A 22,812-nucleotide genomic window follows, 5' to 3' on the forward strand; every position below is an offset into this window, starting at 1 on the left:
GGCTATTGAAAGCAAGGGGGAAGGCCTGGCAGTTAGCCTGGATATAGTGAAGGCCTTTGATCGTGTATGGCATAAGGCGCTCCTCTCTAAACTTCCATCATTTGGGCTTCCCGAGAGCTTGTGCAAGTGGACCTCCAGCTTCCTCACTGGGCGCAGCATACAGGTCGTTGCCGACGGACATTGCTCAAACCCGAAGCCCGTGAATGCTGGAGTGCCCGAAGGCTGTGTGCTATCTCCTACACTGTTTCTTCTGCATATCAATGATATGTTGGACACCTCCAACATTCATTGCTATGCAGATGACAGCACTGGTGATGCCGTATACACGGGCCATGCACGTCTCTCTCGGGAAATCGTCGACCAGTGCCGGGAGAAACTTGTGTCTTCTATCGAGTCCTCTCTTGAGAAGGTCGCGGAATGGGGTAAATTGTACCTCGTCCAATTTAACCCCCAGAAGACTCAAGTTTGCGCGTTTACCACTAAAAAAACTCCATTTGTCGCATCACCGCTCTTCGACAACACTTCCCTAAAAGCCTCGCCTAGTATCGGAATACTGGGTCTCGAAATCTCGAGCGATTGCCAATTCCGTGGCCATCTGGAGGGCAAAGTCAAATTGGCTTCAAAGAAACTGGGCGTCATTAATAGAGCACGGCAATACTTCAAGCCGGCCCACATTCTAGCGCTGTACAAAGCGCAGGTCCGGCCACACATGGAGTATTGCTGTCATCTCTGGTCTGGCGCACCCCAGTATCAGCTCGATCCATTTGACCGCGTACAACGCAGAGCAGCGCGAATTGTCGGGGACCCAGTACTCTGTGAACGGCTGGATCACTTGGCGTTGCGTAGAGACGTCGCTTCATTGTGTGTCTTCTACCGCATTTATCACGGGGAGTGTTCCGAAGAGCTGTTTTACCTAATTCCTGCCGCCGAATTCCACCTTCGCACGACACGCCACAAGTTAGGATATCATCCTCACCATCTGGATGTGTGGCGGTCCTCCACAGTGCGGTTTACAAGGAGCTTTCTTCCACATACTACAAAGCTGTGGAATGAACTTCCTTGTGCGGTGTACGATACGACATGGGTACCTTCAAAAAAAGCGCGTACACCTTCCTTAAAAGCCGGCAACGCTCCTGTGATTCCTCTGGTGTTGCAAGAGAGTATGGGCTGCGGTGATCACTTAACAACAGGTGACCCGTACGCTCGTTTGTCCTCCTATTCCATAAAAAAAAAAAAACATAAATTCATATAAACATACATCCATGACTCGGAAACAAACATCCATATTCATCATATAAATGCTTGCACCTACCGGGATTCGAACCCGGGACCTCTAGCATAGTAGGTAGGATCGCTAACCACTCGGCTATACGGGTCGTCAAAATCATACACTATAATATTGTTTTAGAACTTCTAATTGTATTAATTAACAGAAAACTATTATAACTTTAGTGAATTATCGTTATTTAAAGTGAATTCATGAGAAGTCAGCTCTTCTTCGTTTTATTGTCATTTTAAGTATTTATATCGTTACTGGTAAGGACGACTTCAACTAATCAACAACCATCAGGCGTAAAAAGAAATCAACAATCGGAGATGTTGCAACAGAGTGTGAAACAGAGAAATGTAATTCACGTTTCATTCATTGAACTGCTCGGCTACAGAAAATAATTTCTAAAACGCCGCACAAACAGCTCATTGATTCAGTTTCTCACGTCAAATGTTTCTGCTAATTTCACTTCCCCGTTTGAGGGAACTTAGACAATGGACACAATAACGGTCGCGAATAAAAACCACTAAATATGAACAAATACAGAACTATTTATAATTTGACTACTTTTTTTTTCTTATTATTTTAACATGATTACATCTAACAGTTTAGTGATTTCTGATGATGCATTTCCGGAAAACACTGCACAGATATTGTAATTAGAATAATTTTGTAAAACTATAATGCTGTATGTTAGGCTCCACGTTTTCCGAAATGGTGTGATGTGACTTTCTTAATGATACCACAGATTGGAATGGAACGACCACCTTCCGGCTACTTAATAATAAATTTTATTGTGACGAAATTTTATAAAATAAAAAGAAGCCCGCTGAATTCTTGCACCCGTTCTTCTCAAGTTTTAAATTTTCGAATCTGTCGTAGTTTTACTGATTTTAAATGCTATTTTGAACCAAAATATTTAAATTAGTAGCACAACAGGTACCAAGTTGACATAAACATAAAGCGTTTGTCTCTACCGTATAATTTATCATTATTCAAACTTTAGACAAATATAGAATTTGAAAAGCAACTGCATTCTGCTCGATTCTGTTCAAACAAAGACCGAAATCGAATCAACAGATGAACCGTTATTGAAGCACGTAGCAGTATCGATTCCATTATAAAACAAATATTGCGATCTAGTGGTACTAATGGAACGTACTCGAGATGTTCGAACAAAAATAATGTTTGAAATAATAATAATAATAAAGGTCACAAATCGAAATTAATACAATACTAGCTTTGAAGTTGGACTAAACTGAAGGCAGTGTAGAAATTTTCATTAAAATCCGTTTTGGAGTTTATCCCGAACAAACATCCTGACATGAGATTTTAATTAATATGCCGAACTGACAATCGTTGTATTGTCATACTAGCTGATCCGGCAAAAGTTTTTTGTCATACTAGCTGACCCGGCAAAGGTTGTTTTGTCATACTAGGTGACCCGACAAACGTTGTTTTGTCATACTTGCTGACCCGGCAAAGGTTGTTTTGTCATACTAGGTGACCCGACAAATGTTGTTTTGTCATACTTGCTGACCCGGCAAAGGTTGTTTTGTCATACTAGGTGACCCGACAAACGTTGTTTTGTCATACTTGCTGACCCGGCAAAGGTTGTTTTGTCATACTAGGTGACCCGACAAATGTTGTTTTGTCATACTTGCTGACCCGGCAAAGGTTGTTTTGTCATACTAGGTGACCCGACAAACGTTGTTTTGTCATACTTGCTGACCCGGCAAACGTTGTTTTGTCATACTAGCTGACCCGGCAAACGGTGTTTTGTCATACTTGCTGCCCCGGCAAACGTTGTTTTGTCATACTGGCTAACCCGACAAACGTTGTTTTGTCATACGTGCTGACCCGGCAAACGTTGTTTTGTCATACTAGCTGACCCGGCAAATGTTGTTTTGTCATACTTGCTGACCCGGCAAACGTTGTTTTGTTATACTTGCTGACCCGGCAAACGTTGTTTTATCATACTAGCTGACCCGGCAAACGTTGTTTTGTCATACTTGCTGATCCGGCAAACGTTGTTTAGTCATACTAGCTGACCCGAAAACGTTGTTTTATCATACTAGCTAACCCAGCAAACGTTGTTTTGTCATACTTGCTGACCCGGCAAATGTTGTTTTGTCATACTTGCTGACCCGGCAAACGTTGTTTTGTCATACTTGCTGACCCGGCAAACGTTGTTTAGTCATACTAGCTGACCCGGCAAACGTTGTTCTGTCATACTTGCTGACCCGGCAAACGTTGTTTAGTCATACTAGCTGACCCGGCAAACGTTGTTCTGTCATACTTACTGACCCGGCAAACGTTGTTTTGTCATATAAATATTTTGTAGAGTTTGACCGTTTCTTGGACATTGCAACATTACTTTATTTTTCTAAAATAAACGTAGCCTAAGTTACTCCTTATTACGTCAGCTACCTGCCAGTAAAATTCCAGTCAGTATATGCGCAGCCATTTCAGAGATTAGCCGGAACAAACATACAACCAGACAAAAATAGTAAAAAATGTTTTTTTGGTTTATGTACCGTATATATTGATGTATGAATTATTAGTATTGTGAATATATAGGATTTCTGAGTGATATGTTCCAGATATATCAATCGGACCAACATATAACACCTTTTCCGAAACACGCTGCATCGAATGGTATTACTTCAGAAGTTTTAGTTTAGTATGAAATCTACCAAATCAAAAACACCAAGTCTTTATTTACTTGTACAGATTCGTTGATCTTTTGAACTTAGATAATTTATACGTATACATAGAGCCATCTGCTGTTAGTCAACGCATGACAACAGGCCAAAATTATTACTTTAGTGTGCATGACAGTTGTTATACATATATAATGATAGTTTTTAGGATCGGCCAATTAATAATACGATAATGTGTTGCTCAGAAATAATAAAAGAAACGACATTAAAGTTTATTCTTTAAATATGCCAACTTCTTATTAATTAATATTGATAGTTTCAACTTTCAATTCCAATCTTTTAATATAATTTTTCTATTTTACCTCTTACCTCAAAGCTTGTAAAATGTGATACAACTTTAAAACACAGATTAGACACAAGTCACTGACATCGACAACACATTCATTAATGCTTTGACATTTCTTTAGGCAGCGCGGTAAAATTCACATTAAAGGTAATTAAGAAAATAGGAATGTATTTTCTTTACACATATACGTACGTTGCTGAAAAAATGTCCCTTTTTAATGTTCAATTAGAAGTTTTTTTTCACAGCTTTAAAAGACTGTACACTTGATTACATCTTTTTAATTTCACCTCGATACCTCCACGCGTTCCCGAGATAAAGGGGTCTTGACAGACACACAGACGCACAACAAAGTGATCTCTTTAGGGTTCCTTACGGAACCGTAAACACTCGTAATAAGTGATCCGTATTAAAAAGTTCAACAAGTTACAGTAACAGATATATAAGAAAGAAAGTGGGTTTGTTTGGTTGTCGCGGCAGCTAGCGACACGGTCGAGTCTCTCTGCAAGTGAAATGTGACATTATTCCGCACTAAACATTAGCATCAGCAATTAGAAACCACCGCTTTGACCGACCATCAAGACAATATATTAAAAGAGAAACTGATTCATTCACCGACATATCGAGTCGTTTGTATCTTTTATTGATTGCATTCAATGTAAGAACATTATCAAAACACTTGCTAGTAAAGTGAATCTTATTACATCGTTCTTAGTATCTTAAAGCGAACTATAACACACACGTGCATTATAATATTGCACACTAGTGTATAATAATAAAATTGTCTTGCCCCAAGTTAAGCCTTAACACAGGCTATATTATATGCATGTGTATACATATAATACATTTAAACATCCATGACTCGGAAACAAACATCCATATTCATCATATAAATGCTTGCACCTACCGGAATTCGTACCCGGGACCTCAAGCTTAGTAGGTAGGATCGCTAACCACCATAATAGAACTATACCTTCAAATGTAAGTTGATACCAAACTGCAAATTAAATGGTAGTAAACGAAGTTTTATTAGAAAACACAAAATGGTTTTATAACGCTGAAAATCAATTTATTTTCCCAGTGGGAGGCTCCTTTGCACAGGATGCCGGCTAGATTATGGGTACCACAACGGCCCCTATTTCTGCTGTGAAGCAGTTATGTGTAAGCATTACTGTGTTTCGGTTTGAAAGACGCCGTAGTTAGTGAAATTACTGGTAATACAAATGAGACTTAATATCGTATGCCTCAAGGTGACGAGCACAGTTGTAGTGCCCCTTGAGAATTTTTGGATCTTTCAAGAATCCTGATGGGCAGGGCGTAACAATTACCATCAGCTGCGTACGTCCTTACGTCCTGCTCGTCTTGTCCCTTATTTTCATTAAAAAGAAAAATACTTTTAGAATAAATAAATGTGTCCCTAATTAAGGCGAACAAACATTTGTTATTTATATAATTAATTATAATTGACAATAATTTGTTGTAAAATAAACATAATATCACTAAAATCATAATTTTAACAGCCTACTTCTGTCTGGCTATACCATACATTTGGCGCATGCAAAAAAATAACAACTTGAGAAACGCCATTTCAAATAATTTTTTTATTTTGTATGTATCGCATTTGATGTTCATCTGAGCACTCCCCGTATCCCCGTGATGTATGAACAGAATCAAGCCGACGGCAGAAAAATTAATAATTCGGGTCGCTCTTCGATCATGCCACAATGGTCAGGGCTGGATTTAAACTTAATGCCGCCCATGGGAGTCGGGAAAAAATCCACCCCAATACTGGAATTTTACTTAAACTAATAGTTTATATATTTTATTTTTCAAAACTAAAATAAATAATTTTTTGCAGAAACTTTATTATATGTTTTATATTCTAAAAACATGAATAAATATTTTTTTTTAACAATTATAAATTTGGCACTGAGGGTGACTCATAATTATATAACATCAATTTTTCACAAGCAAAAACTTTTGAATTGCGAATTGGTCGCTTAAATCTTCGCAATCTAAACGTTGAAGTACGTGGGAAAAAAAATTTATTTGCTTTCAAAATTTTGCCGCTCTAAAAAAATTGCCGCCCTGGGCACTTGCCCCAACTGCCCCTAGTGGAAATCCACCGCTGAATGGAAGACGTTGCATTCGGTCTGGTATTTTAGAAATGTGGAAACGTTTCTCAGAAATTCAAAGATCAATTTCTGCGTTAAATCTTAATAGCTACTACCCGGTTATATTATCTCTGGACCTGTTGATGACGTCATATTGCATGTCGCTTTGTTACGGTACGTGTAAAACAAGCATCACTTGGAAATTATTAATAATAAATAAACAACGATATATTTATTCAGTGTTATAGACTGGTGTTGTGTTGTGACGTCGATTATAACGATGAAAAATCAATGAATGAATGTGAGTTAAGCAAAAAAAGTATTTATTTTTCTACAATAAGAGTCAAAATATAAAAATGAAAACTTCAAAAACATTGATAGCACGAAAATATCACATGTACCTAACGTAATGAAACTGCAAACCGTACTGTCGCAAACAGGACGAGCGCGGCAGGGGAGAGGGTGAAAGGGGAACGTTCCGGCGAGGTCCGGAGATAATGTGAAGTAATTTGTAATACGTACGAGTGATTTAGTAGCAGGAAGATGTATTGCGCAAACGACTATCAATCAACAAATAATTATAATAATGTTTGGGAAAGAGCTAATTAGAAAATGAAACAGATCCGTCGATACACAATTATGAATTATCCATCCGGTTATGGATTACAAACAATGATAGAATTACGAAAGGTTGTAGAAACCAGTCATTATAAGGATATTATATCCTCATAAATTATTTTTTGAATTGTTATAGTAAAAAATAAATTAATTTGAATTGATAAATGACTTGTAAGTGCCACGATTTGCGGCAAATATGGAATTCCTTAAATGTCATTTATTTCACAATTAATGGTTTGAAACATGAACTCGTGAAGCGATCCATCCATACATAGTAGATAAAACTGCTAATGTGCATCAATATGATTTAATACTAGCTGACCCGACAGACGTTGTTCTGTATATAATAAATAAAATAATGTTTTTATATGAATTTGTCAATAATATATCATAACATCAAAAATTATTTCGTAAAATATGCACCCTGCTGTCGTGATGAAATTGTTTCACAACAGAACTGTCAAACCGTGCGTCAATAAATTCTCTCATAGAAATTATGTATGGACACATCAAACGAAAAACAAATTTGTTGATTTTATTTAATTTAGCAGCATTTTCCTATTTATTCACCTTTTAAACCTTCTCTGGACTTCCACAAATAATTCAAGACCTAAATTTGCCAAATCGGTCCAGCCGTTCTCGAGTTTTAGCGAGACTAACGAATAGCAATTCATTTTTATATATATAGTTAGATTACGTAATATATATTCCCCAAACCAAATGATCTGCTAATAACGTGTTAGAAAGTATTACATACTTATGTAATGAATGTAATCTGGTGATGATATTATTATTATAATTGAGTAAAAGTGGAGACATGCCTCATTAGGTAACAGCTTGACGAATTCCCAGCATTATGATGTCCCGTTAAAATATTATCATAATGTAATGAATAAACTAACGTTTTAGAAGCTTCTTTAAATATATCTACATACTAATTCTATTTTAATATTTATAATTCAATTTGTGTATGTTGACTTGTGTATGGGGTACATTTAAGGACTCTACCCACTACAACGTATCATACCATGATCGGATTTAGTACGGCCGGACCATCACACTCGGTTTGGTAGCGGACCATATTCGATGGTATGTCACATTTTCCATTATACAACATTATTATTATTACCGTCCGGACCTCATTGTAACATAGGCCATGGTGATCACGAAGACACATCAACACATGATACAATGTGTCATCCATTACAAAATACAGAACAGGTCAAAATTACAATTAAATTACATATAGTCAATAAAGGGTTATTACTATTGAAAAGGGAAACCTACACCGAGCTGGTATAACTATTAATGTTTTTCTTAACTAAGTATGATTAAGTAACCAAACTCGTTTAGTCTCAAACAATCTACATAAATAGACAAACATATATACATCAAGTGCTTTATATATTTTATAGGTCCCTGTTTGTCACACAGAATCCCTTACAGAGTCTCCATATCGGATTATTGTCAGCTTTATATCAGCCGACATTGCTGACTCGCCAAGCCCTACCGATAATGTATTTCATACGAGCTAAGGGCACAAGTTGCTTCTAATCAATGTTTGTGATTGCCGACATGAAGTTCTTTCAGTCAATTAACTTAATCAGTATTTTGTGTTTGGTTTTTGGCGTGCCACATGATCTGTTAAACTTTACTAATAATTGAAACTTAAATGCCAGGTTGCGAAATAAAACTTTGTTAAAATAATCCTACAAGAAATAATAAAGACACTGGAATTGACGTAATAAAAAAGCTTTTGTGCTTAGGTAGTGCGGTATCTAGTTGGAGTGCAGCGGAGACGAATCCTTAATCTCAGATGTACTCAAAATATTTAAATTTACACTCGATTACTAGAGGCAATGAATCAGTATCATAGTGAACTTAAAATGTATAGTATAGATTATCAAACAGTTATTAAATCTGACATAATTCGATTTACTTTACTGCAATAAAACTAATTGTTGAACATGTACAAAATTATTAGGAATATTAAATTTCTTCACCACAGGGAGTGACAATAACATAACATATTGCAACAACACTTGGTATTCGTCATGAAGCAACATCAGTTAATAAAAGGGCGTTGACATGGGGAGAAGAACTAGTAAGAAACACCCAATCCATTTTTTTTAAATTATAAAACAACTTAGCCTACTTAATACAATTTAAGATGGTCTGCGCACAACTAAATAATAACCATGCATCATTATCCTATATATAATCTACTATACTATAGTAAACCTTCTGTATCAATGAAGCTCTTATTTGTGCCGAGCGACTTTAAATTTATCATTAAAGAAACAAAAATTCAAAATAATATTTTTAGTTTTGCTTCGTCTGGTATATGAAAATGTATTAAATTAAGGTGTTATGAGGATACCATTTCAATCACAAATATTTTTCGAAAAAACAAATAGCTCCTATAATTTTTTAAAGTTATCAAAAAATTGTTAATTTAATAATTTTTACATTTTTACTCAACTTTAAATAAATGAGATAATAAACTTCAATTAACTTTTATCGCATCGCATTTTAGAAAACAGAGGTAGTAAGCAGAGGATTTATTCTCTCAATTGTCAGGATAATAGCATAATATTTTTTTAAATTTTTAATATTTGTAACTAAAATTTGTTTAAGACTGTTAGACAGGTTCATACATGCTGCACCAGAAATGTTCATACACTGGTTTTGGATAGACTACAACGTACTTCATTGCTTCAACGTAACGCATACGGAATGTGATAAATTATTTAATAAAATACCCGAATGTGTACAAAAATTACCCGAATATAAACTTAGATTAACTCTTAAAAAATTCTATTGATATCTGTAAGTATATTATAAGTGAAATCTTAAATTGTCAGTGGTATTTAAATTTCTTATTGATATAAATAACTAGCTGACCCAGCAAACGTTGTATTGCCGATATTAAAATCGCGATACAAAAGTAACTGTTGATCGTAGATGGGTGAAAATTTGAAGTTGTATGTATTTTTTGCTGACTCATAATCAAACAAATTTAAAAAAAAATGTCAAAAAAATTTAAAAAAAAAATTTGGCGTGGACCACCCTTAACATTTAATATGATAATGATGTAAAATAAATGTTGTCCGATTCTCAGACCTACCCAATATGCACTCAAAATTTCATGAGAATCGGTCTAGCCGTTTCGAAGGAGTTTAACTACAAACACCGCGACATGAGAATTTTATATATTAGATTGTCAATCTCTGATATTTGCATGCTTTGTATAAAGCTGAGTAGCATACTGTAAACATTTGTACTGTACCATCTACCTGTACCTATTCACTGCAAATAAAGTTTATCTTATCTTATAAAAAAATACCGCTCTTTAGCGGTAGTGCGCCCATGTCGTTACAGCCGCGATAAGACGGCGTTCAATTATAAATTAGAATTATAAATAATAGAGTTCCGCGAGTCGGAACTTATTTATTGGAAATTTCCTTAAATATCAATTTTTTTTGAATTTTCAACAAAAACTCAATGCTTTCTTTTTTTCATCTCCGTGCTAATACATATTTTCAATACTTTTTTCTAGACGTCATTCCGAATGGAATGAGCCATCTCAACTCATATTTAAAGGGGCTTTATCAAGAATTAACAACTTATTGACTAGTCTTATAGCCTAAGCACATGATCGGATTTGGTCCGACCGAACCATCATCGGACGCGGACTGGTAGCGGACTATATTCAATGGTATGTCACATTTTCCATCGCACAACATTATTATTATTACCGTCCGAACCGTGCCGAGTAGGATGTCGGACCAATCGTACCACCACCACCAATTGTAGACTATTGACAGATATACCAAATCCGACCATGAGTTTAGGCTATTATAATGTGAAAAATGCATCAGTATAAACACCTATTACTTACTACGTCAAGTCCCGTGGTTTTATAACGGGACATGTGACCGATATTGGACAGACGTCCGTTTGTACCGTTCTGGGACAACATCAATCATTGCCTTAACAAATATTCCACATTCTTCCGGATTTTGTCTGTCATTCCCAGTCGTTTACGTGATGCATTACATTATAATGGAGATTACCATTTGCTGGCAAATTATATTAAAAAATTATTTTCTTTAGTCGACATTAAAATGTTTAGTCTGATGATTAAACATGAAAATATTATGTACGTAATATAGTATGTACTACGTATAAGATGTACCTAATATATCTATGAACCTACCTAATCTAGATTTAGTTGTCTGTGGCAACAAAAAAAACTTTTTTTTGGCCATAGAGTATAGACTTCTTCTAAGACTAAATACAGTATCTATTGTGTGATCGAAGCTGATTAAATGACAGATAAGAGTATAGGAGTAGCAAAATTAAATAACGTAGGTAATTAGGTATGACAAAGTTGACAATTCTCTATGCGAATGTTAAATGATTTGACTCCAAAATTAATGTTGTAATAAAAGAACGACTAATGTAAAATTGACTACAGATAAATAACATTAAAACGGTAAATACAAACGTTACCAACGTAGAGGAATTTAAAACTGTGAGAATTTATAACTGTTTATTCTAAATTACAATGGCGGATTGGCTTACAGACTTAGATGAAATTAAAAAAGAAAGGTTAGAGAGAGAGGTTAACAATTCACTGCTATTTTTTCTTCATGTCAAAGCTGTCATAGTGTATCTAAAACTATATATTATGTAAGGCTGGGTTGTACTAACTAACACTAACAAACATGAACCGGTTAATCAAAACTGAGTAAAGCGGTAAAGATTTAAAAAGCTATTATTTATGTTCACTAGCTTAATAGCCACCTATCAAAAGTTTCTTAATAAATATTCGATATTGACTTGATATTTAACTTTTAAACTTTAACCATGCCAAGAATAACGATGGTGTAGTGTGGTGCAGTGTTCTGCAGCCTATGTTAAAGTCAGCGTTACTGCTGACGTTTAATTATACTTAAACCTTAACTATAACACCTAATATGATACAATTCAGCCTAAGAGTAAAACACGCTCTTGTTAACAATAAAATAATGTTAATAGTAACCTTAATTAACGCTTTTGAACATTATTATTATGAATTGTACTTTATTCGCAAAAGCTAATCACGTGTTACGAAATCATTCCGTCGACCAACACAATGTTTGTTTATAAAGTGAAATCGATAAGCCATTAACCACATTGGTGATTGTTGCCGGTTTGGAGATCGTCACGCGGTTTCATTCCATGTGTTTACTTATTGATCCTGAATGATACATCAACAGTACACCCATATAACAATAACATAACACTAACACATTAAATTAGCGATGAGAGTCAATAACACAATTGTACACAACATTGATAGTTGCTGCGGTAATAATTAACTACTAAATACTTATAACTATTAACCAATTATAACTATAACATAAATTAAAATTGAACAACAATTTACTTATTGGTTTTTAATGATGTTTCCGTAGACTACGTTTAAATTCCTGTAGACTATTGGAAAATAATTATCTAAGTTCTCCATTTTTCTATTCATCTCATTGTATTGCCTAAGCAGTCGTGGTGGTGGTGAAGAAGAGCCTAAGTTTATTGGTATGGTTTGGTATATCAAAAATACACGGAATAACCATATTATATATTTAACAGTTATATTATTATTATATTTAACAGTTTGTAAGAGTTTGGACAATATATATGACCGTTTATTAATTTATACAACAGTATGCATGTTAGTTTTTTTTTTATACCTACAGTTGGTACTTCATCATGGTGAATATAATTCCGTCTCTTTAAGAGAAAAATATTAGCAGAAGCCTTTCCTTCTTTGTTTACAAACAAAATCAATACCTCACTTACAAATTTAAAATGTAAACAAACCAATTTCTTCAAAATGGCCATTGTTTTTTATAGAACAGGAGGACAAACGAGCGTACTGGTCAGTTGGTGTTCACCGCCGCCCATATTCTCTTGCAACACCAGAGGAAACATAGGAGTATTGCCGGCCTTTAAGAAAGGTATACGCGCTTATTTTACTCATGTCGTATCGTCCCGGAAACACCGCACAGGAAAGTTTATTCCACAGCTTTGTAGTACGTGGAAGAAAGCTCCTTGAAAACAGCACTCTATAGGACCGCCACACATCCAGATGGTGGGGATGATACTCGTATACTAGCTTATGGCGTGTCGTGCGAAGGTGGAATTCGGCTCCCCGTGATAAATGCGGTAGAAGACACACAATGAAGCGCATATCTCTACGCAACGCCAAGTCATCCAGTCGTATATTTTTTTTAATTGTTGGCACGTTTTAGTGAACAAACGTCATTTTCAATGTTACTCTAAAGGATGTGTTTGAATCTGAATAGCTTTTAATCCCGACCATCTAGAAACACAAACGACTTTAAACTTGTCACTTGAAACCTTTCCATCGATATATAATGGACGTCTGTAGGTTATTGTTCAGTGGTCGCTTACGTTTTATTCGTTAGTCTCGCTAAAACTCAAGAGCGGCTGGACCGATTTGGCTAATTTTGGTCTTGGATTATTTGTGAAAGTCCAGAGAAGGTTTAAAAGGTGAATAAATATGAAAATGCTCGGAATTGAATATAAAGAACTATTTTGTTTTTCCTTTGATGTGTCCCCCGTCGTTCAGAAATCAAATTGAAAGCATAGTTTCAAATGAATAATTATTTAGAATTTTTATATCTTTCTAACTTTCTCAGGAGGGATAAAATAATCTTAATTTTAGCTAACTATAGTTGGTGGATTAAATACAGTTGTTAACTATCTATCAGATTATATTAATGTAGATTTATAAATCTTCATTCAATATAAAGTTTTAAGTTAAGAACTAAAGATTTTTATAAGTACTACGTGCTTTATCAAATTCAAATTCAAATATTTTTATTCAAAATAGGATTTAAAATCACTTATTGAACGTCAAAATCTACCACCCGTTCAAAAGAGACTGCCTCAGACCTGAGGAGAATGGGCGCAAGAAACTCAGCGGGCTTTTTTTTTAAATATAAAATATGGATACAATAAACATACAATGTAATATCGTACAATAAACATTTATAATTAAAGAGCCTGAGGGTGTTCGCTTTATTCCCAGTCCGTGGTGTCATTAAGAAAATCGTTTATGCTATAATAACCTTTCCAACACAAACGTTTTTTAACAATTCTTTTAAATTTCGTAACACAGTTGTATCATGTCTGTATGCGGACGAAGTCGCGGGTATCATCAGCTAGTCATCTAATATCTTAATATATATAAATCTCGTGTCACAATGTTTGTCCTCAATGGACTCCTAAACTAATGAACGGATTTCAATGGGGATTACTTCATGGAGTGCAGTTTAGTCCAACTTAAGAGATAGGATAGTTTTTATTTCGATTTGGGACCCATAATTATTTTTATTTCCAATATTTGTTTTGTTTGGACATATTTTCTGTGAGAGTTTGACAGTTCTGCTGTGAAACAATTTCATTATAACAACAAGGAGCATATTATTATGTTACAATGAAAAATTATTGACAAATTCATCAAAAACGGTATTTTATTTATTATGTACAGAACAACGTCTGTCTGGTCAGCTAGTAAAGATGTAAATCAATACATCTGTCGCTGTATCGCGGCCGAAAACAATAACATCAACTCCGACTAACAATCATCATGAGTATAAGACAATAATTAGGTTTCCGTACGCGACTGTTTCCTCCTCAAAGACGGAACCAATCGTAATATTCAACATCGGACTGTTGAAATTAATCCATGTGGCCTGTATCGTTAAGACGTTTAAAGTACTGTATAAAGTAGGATAGCACTTACAACTAACTAAAATATTAAAATAAACAAACAGAGAGACACAGATATTTATTTTGAAAAAAAAAATATTGAAAAGACCAACAGCATAAATATTACAAAAAGTTTTAAAAGTGATTGTAAATATTACAGCCAATTACATAATAACTATCTATTATTATTATTATATGGTATCAAACGTTATTGTGTTTATATGTTTTCATGTATATTTGTATGTGTATAGTTAATCGGAAATTTATCGCGCACACATATAGCAAATTTAAGACTTTTATGGTTTTCTCATGGACGCCATTATCAGACCACACGGGAAGCACCAGCTTTCAAATAAAGTTATCAAAATCGGTTCACCAAGTCGAAATTTCTGAGGTAACAAATATAAAAAAAAAAACAAACAAACTCCTCCTTTTTTGAAGTAGGTTAAAAATTAAATAGCAAAGGGTTATTCAATACATTCAGAGAGGAGATGTTACGAACGGTCCCTAAAAGGTCAACGCTTGCAGGAGAATGTGGGCGGCGGTGATCACTTAACACCTGCGCTCTTTACGTTTGTTGCTCTTCCATAAAACGATAAGTTGCCACTCCCGTGAGAATCAGTTTGTAATAATGGTAACGGGATGAAGTCATGTCGAGCATATTTTAGATACTGAATTAGTTGTAACTTCTAACACCCAACAATATATCGCTACACAATGTGTTTTTAAAGTTTAATAAATTTTCTTCCAACTGACTTTGGCACACGATCAAAAACAAAAAGATAAATTCGTAATTAAACACTTGGTTGATAAATGAAATATTATCTGCGAATGCGGCCAAGCACGTATCTGTTTGACATCGTACATCAATAGGTGGCGCTAACAGTAGTTTACAGCGCGCTAATATTAGCTTATGTATATACTGTAAATACAATTTTCACACGAAATTTTCATCCTTCTCAGGTTAATTGGGGAATGATGAACGATAGTATGCACGCGTTTGCGTGAGGTCCGCTATCGTTTGTTACGCTTAAGCGGGCTAAATACATTCTGACCCCTATTTTTTATTCAAAACTGGCATCAAGCCGGTAACAATAATAAAATGAAAATAACTATAATGATAAACGAGTACATAAAAAATTTAATAATTACTAATTAGTATACTATATCGATGAATGAGCACTGAATAGTGAATATCTATTATTATGTTAAAGTGAGGTGTAAGTATAGACTGAAGAGCCGATCCAACTAATAAGTTATAACTAGTTTCTACAATTTTTGTTTAGCCGCAATGTGATTTATGGTTTTTTTTTTCTGACGTACGCTACTTGTACGTAACAAATCAGTCAAACAATTATTTTTTGGTTAAAATTGAACGGTTTTTTGTTGTTAAAAATGAAATTTAATCAAGGTGTAATATGCGCACATACATGATTCCTTAAAAAACTTTTTCTAATATTAGATACTATAAAATTTATGGCATATTTATGTTAGCTTAATAGTCCCTAAGAGATATTCGTTTATTCTACATCAAACACGGCTTAAACTTTAAAAAGAGTAAAGCGTTATATAAACATAGCGTTGTAAAACCAGTATTTAAGTAAAGGCCACGTGAAAGTGAACCCAAACTCACTCGCTGTTGACCGAGAGTACCGTTAACAGTAGGGTTGACAACCGATACAAATTATTAGACGACGAATCATAAATTAAAAAGTTCGAAAGCAAATCGCGCGCCAACCAACAGGTATAGGGTAAACAATTAGAGTCTGTCTAGTTTCAGACGATCAAGAGTTTATATAGATTGAAAAGAGAGCATCAAATATGTAAATTTATTTTCTTTATCACATTGGCATTATATTTTGAGTTTACTGTTGTCTGCGTCAGAAGCGACCTGCTTTTGTGACTTTGGGCATGCATTTATCAAAAAAATAATTTTATGGAAAAAAGGATATTTCAGCGTATATTTGTAATTGATTTGAAACTACACATTTAAGAAATAGATTACGAAATTCTATTATAGAATAAAATTGGCAACCCTAGCCGTACCGACGACTTCGGATGTTAACGCTTCTAAATAGGCCACTGTTACAATCTCACACCGTACCTACTTCTAACAATACATTTGTTAAGATATAAAAGAATCAACAATTTGTTGTTGATTCCCGCAGATGATTTCATTAAGAACATCGAATATTTAACTCAAATATATTTATTAATTAAAAAATAACTGGTTTATTTTAAGTCCTATACTGTCCGTAAGTTACTTAGCTTATATAAGAATATGTTAACATCATTTTATATAAATATATATCTAATAAACAACTCTACGGAAATGTTGTTTTAAATATTTCCGCTTCTTATAAATCAAATTAACTTGATGTTATAAAAACCGGAACAACTCTGTCTGATTGTTTAATAAACTATTTTATTTTTAATTAACGCAGGTATAATAAGAGTACACATAATACCGCATTGCTCCCGAGTTTCGTTTAAATTATGACATTTTTTTTATGTACGTAAGTTATTACAAAAAATGTTCATTGACAGATATCTCTCGTTGGGTACAGCCCTAAAAATGTATACGTAAATTTATATAACTTACTGAATATTAAATGATACTTAAAAAAATTGCAAAAAAAGCACAGTTTCTATATAACCATAATTTCCTTTAAAATGACGAAAAATTTATTAAAAAACATACAGGTGCAATGTTCATCAGAAAACTAATTACCTGTTGTTGTAATGAAATTGTTTTACAGCAGAACTGTCAAACCGTGCGTCAATAAATTATCTCATAGAAAATATGTCCATACAAAACAAATATCGGACGACGGGGGACACATCAAAGGAAAAACAAAATTATTGTTTTTATTTAATTCCAAACACTTTCATATTTATTCACCTTTTAAACCTTCCCTGGACTTCCACAAATAATTCAAGACCAAAATTAGCCAAATTTGTCCAGCCGTTCTCGAGTTTTAGCGAGACTAACGAACAGCAATTCATTTTTATATATATTTATTAAAAAACATACAGGTGCAATGCACATCAGAAAACTAATTATTATACGTAGATAAATTACAGGTTCTTGCAGCCAATTTTTCATAGGCAACCTATCGCTAATACACTGCATACTTCGTAAACGTTCATTTAAAATTAGTTTAATTAAAAAAACAAGCACCTGCAGAATTGAGCAGGGATCTTAGGCTACAAAAGTTTTTAAAAAATAGTTTCCTAAATATATAATTTGTTTGTTTGAAAATTTCAATTGTTTACTCTAGATCTAAGAATTATTTATTTACGACTAGTTGACCCGACAGACGTTGTTCTGCATATAATAAATAAAATAATGTTTTTTTATGAGTTTGTCAATAATATATCATAACATCAAGAATTACTTCGTAAAACATGCACCCTGCTGTCGTACTGAAATTGTTTCACAGCAGAACTGTCAAACTGTGCGTCAATAAATTCTCTCATAGAAATTATGTATGGACACATCAAAGGAAAAACAAATTTGTTGTTTTTATTTAATTCCGAGCATTTTCATGTTTATTCAAACCTTTTAAACCTTCCCTGGCCTTCCACAATTAATTCAAGACCAAAAGTAGCCAAATCGGTCCAGCCGTTCTCGAGTTTTAGCGAGACTAACGAACAGCAATTCATTTTTATATATAAGATTAAGGTAAGATGTGTGTTCATTTAATGTCGCCATTATATCGCCACTCTGTATAAATGTTGGAAATTTTATTCTTCATCAACCACAATGCATACAGACCCCATTATATGTCATTGGAAAGGTCTTCATGGAAAAACTAAAATCGTAGTTTGGGTTTCTAGGTGGTCCAGATGAAAAGCTGTTCAGGTTCAAACATTGCCCATACAATACATTGAAAATTAGGTTTGTGCACTAGAACGTGCCAACAATGGCAATTTATTCAACTAAGAAAAAATTAGGGACAGGGAATAGTACATTACGATACAAGTGCGCAAAGTAGGCTGTTCCCGCACGAGCGAAGCAAGTGCAGGATGACCTACGTGCGCACGAGTATCGTATACTATTTTTCCTATTAAGTTGTGCAAAGTTCGACCACTATAATTATTTTCAAACCTTCCCGCACACTCACCACATTCTGCTGAGCGTGCGCTCAGCAGCATTCCCGCACGCTCTTGTCAACGTGTGGGAAAGTGGTACTTTGCGAACGCAAATGCATGCGCAAAATCGAACTTACGCACGATAATAGAAAAAAAAATATCTAAGATTAATTAGAATTATATAAATTACTAGTTGACCCGACAGACGTTGTTCTGTATATGTATACTAATATTATAAAGAGGAAAGATTTGATTGTTTGTTTGTTTGCATTGAATATGCTCCGCAACTACTGAACCGATTTGAATAATTCTTCACTGTTGGGAAGCTACATTATCCCCGAGTGTTATAAGCTATATAACATTTTTAAAAAAAATTGCGATCTCTACTAAAAGTCCAGTAATGTAACCCAAGGTGTAAAAATACGTACGCGAACGACGTCGCGGGGTATCAGCTAGTTATGAATAAAATAATGATTTGTATGAATTTGTCAATAATATTTCATAACATCAAGAATTATTTCGTAAAATATGCTCCCTGTTGTTGTAATGAAATTGTTTCACAGCAGAACTGTCAAACCGTGCGTCAATAAATTCTCTCATAGAAAATATGTCCATACAAAACAAATATCGGACGACGGGGGACACATCAAAGGAAAAACAAAATTGTTGTTTTTATTTAATTCCAAACACTTTCATATTTATTCTCCTTTTAAACCTTCCCTGGACTTCCACAAATAATTCAAGACCAAAATTAGCCAAATTGGTCCAGCCGTTCTCGAGTTTTAGCGAGACTAACGAACAGCAATTCATTTTTATATAATATACTAGCTGACCCGACAGACGTTGTTCTGTAGATAGTAAAAAAACAACTGTTTTATATTTCAAAACATCAAAAATTATTTCGTAAATATGCTCCCTGTTGTTAGAATGAAATTATTTCACAGCCGAACTGTCAAACCGTGCTTCACTAAATTCTCTCATAGAAAATATGTCCATACAAAACAAATATTGAAAATAAAAATATTTATGGGTCCCAAATCGAAATAAAAACTACCCTATCTCTCAAGTTGGACCAAACTGCACTCCATGAAGTTAATCACCATTAAAATCCGTTCATTAGTTTAGGAGTCCATTGAGGACAAACATTGTGACACGAGATTTATATATATTAAGATACATTATACGTCTAGATAAGGCCTCTTGCTATTTGACAACCGACAAAAACAGGCCCGGTTTATTACTTTAGTGTGCATGACAAGATACGTCTAACACTCGCGATTTGTATGTCACCATGTGTTAGGGTGCGTGCATTGCTCAAAATAGAGGTTAACTGTCAACCTCAATTATTCGACGTTTCCACAACTGTCACAGTCTATCTAGACGTATAAATGATCTAAGGTTTTATCTACCATTGCATATGCTTAAACAGGCATGCATACACGGGCAGAAGACACACCAGGAACGTGTCACTAATCATAGCATGTATAAAAAATTAAATAACTCAAACATTGTTTAAGTTATTCTTATCAATTTCAAACAAAAGCCACACTGAACACTGTCAAACACATAGCAGTTTACTAAATTCAGTATAAAACTATTAAAGGCACTTTTATATTGGGGTATAAAAACAATCTCAATTTCATTACAGCAGCCAAAATTGTTGTAAGTAATAAGATTTATTACATAAAGCTATACAATATATACAAGGCCGAGATCTATACAGCGTACTGAAGCGAGTGAGTCCTCTCTCACACGTGGGATCGTTATAGAATAAAAGATTCTTCTAATTTTAATACGTAAGTATATTCTTCTGTTATCTTTCAATATATTTCATTAATTTATATACAAAATATTAGGCTGAAGGCCGACCGTTCTTCATTTACTTCATTCTCTATTCTGTCTCTGTTCGATTATTTTCTCACGTCAATATTTAAATTTAAAATATAGTCTAATTCTTTAACTTGACGCCCAATTATATAACAATGAGTATTTATATGCGGATAAGAACTCCTTGTTAATTGTACTTAAGACATTTCTCAGACTTTACTTACGTGGAGCTTGGCTGAGTGTGATAAAACTCAAACTTGACTTTTGTATTGGACTGTCTTATCTTAAGCTAAGTATCAGCTGTCAATATATATAAAAACGAAATCAGATTATGCTAAGCTCACACTCAGCTAAGTTTTACATACGTAAAGTCTAAGCGAGTCATACATGTCGGAGGTAAATCTCGGCAAGACGGGGACGTTTTCTCTCCCTGCATTATGCTTCTAGAATGGTGATTTATTGTCACAAATCGAGGTATGCTAAAGTCAAAGTTTTTATTTGCATAAACATGTTAGATTGATGTTACATAAATATTTTAAACTACATGTTTGCCACATTTATGACGTGGGCAAATTTTACAAAACACATTTCTAAATCATTAGTTCCAATAATATCAAATTAACAAAAGATTAATAGTAGTATTATATAGTATATATTCAAGTTTTTAGTTGAAAATATTCGTCTAATGAATATAAGCAGTTTTTACTAAGGTATATTTTCAATTTAAATGAGAAATTCCTATTTGACGATACCTCTCTTATTATTTTTGGGATGTGATTATAGATTTTTATGCGCATACAATAAAGCTTATCCTTACGTTTTTTCAATCAACTAACAGGCTTTTAATTAATAACGTTTATTGTACGATATTACATTGTAACTATATTTTCATGAAAAAAGGAAGCTCGCTGAGTTTCTCGCGCATCTTATTCTCAGGTCTGAGGCATATTTTTTCCAATGTCTTTTTGACGTTCAATAAGCGATTTTCAATCCTATTTTTAATAAAAGGAAATTAATTTTGATTTGAATTCGTGCGGATGGAGTCTCGAATGGTATAAAATCGTAATTGCAGGCCGTTTGACCAAATAAGTTGGTTGTATGGTTCGTTGAACATGAGACACGTACTTAGCGTCGCACGCGCAGGGAAAGCTAACGTTTTCCGGGCTGCTCGCTCGCCGATACACTTCTCTATAACGGTCCATGCACTACTTGATTACCGATCATTATGCGCAACATTCACAGATTCACATATTTCTATCACCTTCATCGGCCTACTTCTTATATTATGTTAACATTCATTTGACGCCATTTTCAATTCACGAATCACATTAGTTTTTCAACGGAAAATTGTGAAATAGAGTGATATCGTTGAATTCTAGCGGCCTTACAGATAAACTTGGTATAAAGTTATATCTGTAAATGTGTAATGAAAAATGTTTACAAATAGATAATTTACTTACGATTGGTTTATTCGGACGTATAACGTTTCCCGCGTTTATATTGACGACCCCTATAGCCCAGTGGTTAGTGAACCTGCCTATTGAGCTCCCGGGCTCGAATCCCGGTAGGTGCTAACATTTATATGATGAATATGAATGTTTGTTTCCGAGTAATGGATGTTTATAAGTATTTATGTATGTTTAAGTAAGTATATTGTATTAAATATATCGTTGTCTTGTACCCATAGTACAGGCTATGCCTAGTTTGGGGCAAGATAATTTGTGCAAGTGTTTCAATATTTATTTATTTATTTGCAAGGCTGCTTGACATTCGGAAAACTTCAGAATTATCATTGTATTGTATTGACAGTGTTGTCAGTGATATAGTCAAGATTTTGCATAATCTTAGTAATAACTTTATACCAATTTTAATTTGTAAGGCCTGACGATCGACTCTTCACAGGCCGTAATTTTGTCATTCTCATCAGTCTTATTACTGTACAATGTGTGACATTAGCTCAAAATCCGAACCAGCAGCCAAATGCTTAAAATAATTATTTTCAAGATATATACGAATGCGACAGCGCATGTGAGTTATGATGAAGGATCAATCAACTATCATTTAAGGGTTTTCCAGATCTTGCAAGGAATGACTATT

At 34.3% G+C, this 22,812-nt stretch overlaps 2 protein-coding genes across 2 annotated transcripts in view; one reads left to right on the forward strand and one right to left on the reverse strand.

Moving 5' to 3' along the window:
- Positions 1–22,812, reverse strand: part of LOC126969210 (rab3 GTPase-activating protein catalytic subunit) — a 52,049-nt gene that overhangs the window by 20,289 nt on the left and 8,948 nt on the right. The gene's annotated exons all lie outside the window — the stretch shown is intronic.
- Positions 1–22,812, forward strand: part of LOC126969209 (uncharacterized) — a 36,200-nt gene that overhangs the window by 7,852 nt on the left and 5,536 nt on the right. The window lies entirely within an intron of this gene.

Source organism: Leptidea sinapis, chromosome 17 (assembly GCF_905404315.1).
Source record: "Leptidea sinapis chromosome 17, ilLepSina1.1, whole genome shotgun sequence".
NCBI classification, from domain to species: domain Eukaryota; kingdom Metazoa; phylum Arthropoda; class Insecta; order Lepidoptera; family Pieridae; genus Leptidea; species Leptidea sinapis.